At 35.7% G+C, this 5,206-nt stretch overlaps 1 long non-coding RNA gene across 1 annotated transcript; it reads right to left on the minus strand.

Moving 5' to 3' along the window:
* Positions 1-211: 211 nt before the first annotated feature.
* Positions 212-2,680, minus strand: LOC115352593. The gene is made up of 2 exons (XR_003927191.2): positions 2,141-2,680; positions 212-2,064 (listed from the first exon to the last, which is right to left on the minus strand). It is a non-coding gene; the product is annotated as an uncharacterized LOC115352593 (long non-coding RNA).
* Positions 2,681-5,206: the final 2,526 nt, after the last annotated feature.

Below are 5,206 nucleotides of genomic sequence, written 5' to 3' on the forward strand. Positions count from 1 at the left end.
TTTGCATCCAGTCCCAAGGAGGTGAGGTGATTGCCCTTTCATTTTCAACCCAATGCATCCGTCAATAGTTTCCCACTAAATCTGCAAAAACTTAGGTCAGGGTCTTTGTGCTTGGGATGAAGCCCATATAGAAACAACTAAAAAAAAGTATTTTTCAAAAAAATCAATTTTACAATCTAAGAATAAAAGAAAAAAAGACATAAGACAGTAATAGAGTTTTTAACAGTGATTTTTAATATATGCTAAACTTCTAAGAGAATTTATCTGAAACCAGTTAGTTAAAGTGAACAAAAAAACCCCAACAACTTAAAAAGAACATGGATGTTATAGTTCATAAATTGGGGCACAGTTGTACCTTGCTCATATGGCATCCTTAAAAGACCCTGGAGTCTTCTGAACTATGATGGTCTAGGTGAAATATAGCTCTTGCCCCCTCTAATCAAACGTTTCCTATTTAATTTATTAAATATATAATTTACACAACTTCTCTCTCAATAGCTAATTTGGAGTGATCAAATGCTAGGAGTAAAACCTTTCAGTGTACAGGGAAAAGTTAATTCCCAATTCACAAGGCAAAATCATTCAAGTGGATTTAGGTGTCTACACCTGGAAAGAACTCTATAAACAAAGATTTCACTTCTGACTGGGAAATACTGATACCTATGGTTCAAAATTTTTTCATTGTATAATTCAAATCTTATAAACTTTATAAATAAATTGACAATGTTTTGTGATAAAGATACTAGTATTTACTTTTTGTTGATTAAATGCTTGTGTTCATGTTATGCGTACAGATAAAAGACAAGAATTAGTCACCACTTGTACATCAATCTGAAATCCTAAGATACTCACTGTTATATTCTAGGACTCACTTATCTTAGCACACAAGAAACTTGAAAGCGTTAGAGATGTCCAATCAGTATGTTTTTCACACTGCCTTTTTTTAACCTAGATTTCAACAGTGTTTTGCTCTACCACATGGTGCAGAAAGGCCTAATAATTTAAAAGTCATGTTTATCGTCATTTGTAAAAGTGTCTTCATTCATTTATTCAAACTAAGTTTATCTCCCCCTTTTTTTGCCTGTTGGAAGTAGTATGTACATAAAGACTCTGGAAGTCTTTTCATGATTGCAGAAATGTGACATTAATCATGTTTGAAGAAATTAATATGGTAAACAACAAAATTCTGCTAACAGCATTAAAATACTGAGGTACAATCTACTTTAGCAAGAATTGTGTAGAGCCTTTAATCTTGGTTTAGCTGAATCATTATTTATTTATACAAAGTGTGTAGCTGGAATTTCATAGTAATATATTAAGCTGTTAGCAGTTTACAGCCCTACTTGCTACTTTTTTGATACCTGTTCTGTGTTTATCCATGTATTACAGCAAATAGAAAATTATATTGTTAAAATCAAATTTCAGTTCTGTTTAGCATTTGCTCACTACTTCACTTTCTTTAGGCCTGACCTTTTCTGTATTTATATCCCATATAAAGGATTTCTTTTTAAGTTTGTGATTTTTTTCAAATGTAAGCATAGGTTCAGTATAGCTTTAGTTGAATGATACACATCAATGGCTTGCATTTTTATCTCTCAACATGACATGGTTTTAATCTGTAGTAAGGAAGAAAATGCCACCTCCAGTTTGGAGAGAATTTTTTGAGTAAACCATAACTTCATAACCAGTGCTGGAGTGTTCATGTTTCCACCGATAGTTTATATGATAGCTCAAGCGGATGTGAATTTTCAGTAGCAGTGATTCTCTTCAGTGTTAAGCTGTTTTCATTTATGCAAGTCCTTAAGAGCTGAGCCATCCTTAGGCAGCTCGGAGATTAAGATGTGGAGCTCAAGTCTGAATAGCTGTTAAAGCTGCCCTAGAGAGCCATGCTGCCATTCTGTATCATCAACCTCTCCTCCTGGTCAGAAGTCAGAGCAAACCAGGTAGGAGTTACACCACGCGGACGCAGCAGGCAGTTCTTTCAAAAAGTTCCTTTAGTAACTTCCACCCCATTTTTCCTCACTTGCTGCAGTTCACTTCCAAATCAAACCTCGTCAAGTGACTCTGCATTGTATAGAAATCACATTAATGAATAGAGAAAAACCACTGATTTTATCTAACTGTGGAAACAACCATTTACCTGGTATATCAGGCTAAGCCACCATCTCAGGAAACAGAAGAGCAGCATTTCTTAAAAAATATTTGAAATAGTTCATGACACTAACAGCTCCAAACTTTCCATTCTGAAATCACATGTAAAAAAAAAAAAAAAAATATCTTTAAACAGCATATTGTCCTTTCCCTTCTTTTTAATAAAGTTACATACGTGGCAGATAAACTGGAAAAAAACCCAAAACATGAAGACCAGAACTTAGAAAGCTACTAGAATCTTGACCATGGTGCCTGTTAAACTGGCTGCCTTTAAGCAAATCAATATTGTTTCAGTTATTTCCCAAGGTTGGAAAACCATACCATAGCTATTGTACCAAGCTACATAATCACAAACTATTGGCATCGGCTTCATTGTACTTACAAAATGGGAGCCAAGAGCAAAATTTCTTGGGAGGATCAGCTGGAAATGATGAACATAGGGGAATTTTACAAGGAGAAACATAAGAATTATGCATTGTGTCATGCCAAAACCCCATTGCCATACTTAAAGCTTGCTATTGAAAAGCAATAATTTAGGCAAGGAGAATTACGTAGGTGAATGTATTAGATTATCATTTTTCATTAATTCTTTTTCCTTCAAATTTAAAAAAAATTTGCAAAACCCAACAAGAGATTTAAAGTTAAAATAGATAATGTCAGTGATGTCTGATACCCTGCATCATAAAGAATTAACTTCTCATCACATAGGTATAGTTTTTGTTGATTAAAAGCAGATGTGTGAGAACAGACTTCAGCACCTCATGTTGGAATTAGTAGCTGGCAACCAAAGAATAAGGTATTGCAATTCTGGATTACACGCCTCTCGTTTTTACTTTTTTGACACCTGGCTACACAAGTTTCTGACTGTAGTTGAGCAACTAAGTGCTGTACACAATTCAGACTGACTTGGAATGGGACCAATAATCAGGTTCAGACTGAATAGGAACTAGTTAAACTAGCTAATGTTAGAAATACTAACTGGAAAGGTGCATATACTGAGGACTTAGACACCTTAAAATCTGCAACAGAAAAGTCCCAAACTGTTTCCAAGCACGGGCATCGATGTTTCCTTTAAACAAAAAAAAAAAAAAAAAAAAAAAAAAAATAGAAAAAAAAGTGTGGTAGATCATACCTTTTAAAAAAAAAAAAAAAAAAAAGCCAAGAGAGAAAAGAGAGAAAGAGGCTTTCACCTTTTAACCCAGTCCTGCAGATAGCAGAGTATTTTATCATACATTCATTTAAAAACAGAAGCTGCTCTCTGACTACCAACTAGAACATGGACCTCCCCCTCAGTGCCTTAAACACCATGTTATGAGGTCATTACCAGTCTTTTTTTTTCCATCGCTGGTCCAGGGAGCCCCTAATTCCCTATGTACCTGCCAGTGTTTCCAAGGAAACTAAGCAAGCGAAATACTGCTAATTTCTGAACCAGTAATCAGGGCAAGTTCTATGTTTGTTTTGAACTTGACCTGATGTCACCCAACACTATGCAAAATGGCCCAGAAAACTCTTTTAGTTCCTGCCTTTGTTTTTTTCCTGACTTGCCATATATTTCAGAAGGAGTAAAAGAATCTTCATCTATTCATTTTTGGAAAGGATCAGTTCTTAATCCCCAAAATGATGAAGCAGAACAGAACTGTCTTCTTATATGATTTCCTAACATTCATAAGAGTTTCTGCATATATGTACACATGTGTATACTTTGCTACTCCCTTAGGGCCATTGGCAAGCTGAGCCAAGCAGGTGGATTTCTACACCTCTGAAAAACCAGAAATATGAAGGGGCTTCAGCAGGCTATGGAGGTCTACCCGAGTAGATCTGACTGCACAGTTGGGGTCATAGGTCCAGCCTGACTACCTAGACTTCTCCAGCACTGCTTTCATTCAGCCTCCAAGGGTTGAATCACTTTGAAAGCTACTAATGCAAATAACAGCAAAATCTCCATCTGAGATCTTGGTAGGTTTATAATAAACCCCATGCTCAGCCTTTTTAATCCTCCCTTCGAGTTGGCTGTGTAGATAAGCCGCACAGCAAAATATCCCAATAGAGCTCACAATCTATCAAGATTCTTGGGAGGCAAAATCAGAACTGAAAAACTTTTGTTTAAAAACCACCTGCAATTACAAACAAGTACATAGAAATGTTAAAAAGAAGTTACCAAAAACTAAATTTCCACAAAAATAAGAAGCATTAGTTCTGTGGCTGCTACAGTCATTAACTGTTATGCATTTGGCATGATTCACAACAGTCAGCGCACTGCTAAACTGATTATAACCGGATCCACTTCAACGTATAGTGTGTCACGAGAGGGACTAGAATATTGTGACCTATAGGAAGGTCACCAAGATTAAGAATATGCCAAAAGCATCAGATTTTCTAACTGCTGCATAAGTAAAGATCTGTATGATTTTCATCAGTGCTGACGTGGAATCAAAGGGAGCCAGAAGATTAAAACCGAGCACGAGTATGATTAAAAATGTATGCACAGACATTGCTGGTTTATTTTTAATGCAAGAGGACAATAATATATAGTGACCAGTGGCTAATAATCTACAGCATACACAGATATTGAAGTTTCTGTATTAATTTAGTACCTTACAGGTCCAACTCAAGTACAACTTTCAACTCTTGAGGGTATCAGCAATGAATAGGAAAATGATAAAATCACTACTTAGAGAAGAGAATGTAAAAAACTGCAGCTAGACTAAAAAACAAAACATTGCTTAACTTTTCAGCAAATAACATAGTTATATGTATTAAAATGGCAGTTTATTTTTCCTTCTACACGATGGCTTAAACCAGTCATCATAGGAGTTAAGGCAGCCCAGAATAGAGCGTTGTACAATTGGTGAGATGTGACACAGTAAAAGCTTTCCTCACAAGGCACTCTTTTTTATTTGGTAAACCAAATCTGTATCATGTTGTGGCAAATACTGCACTTTCAGTTTTCTAATTAATCGGGTCCACAAACAGAAACAGCATAAATGCAGGGATATGTATTAGATTATTTAGCATTCTTCCATTTTAACATGCCAGAGCAGTGGTAGTAACACAC

This window comes from Aquila chrysaetos, chromosome 17 (genome assembly GCF_900496995.4).
Source record: "Aquila chrysaetos chrysaetos chromosome 17, bAquChr1.4, whole genome shotgun sequence".
Classification (NCBI taxonomy): domain Eukaryota; kingdom Metazoa; phylum Chordata; class Aves; order Accipitriformes; family Accipitridae; genus Aquila; species Aquila chrysaetos.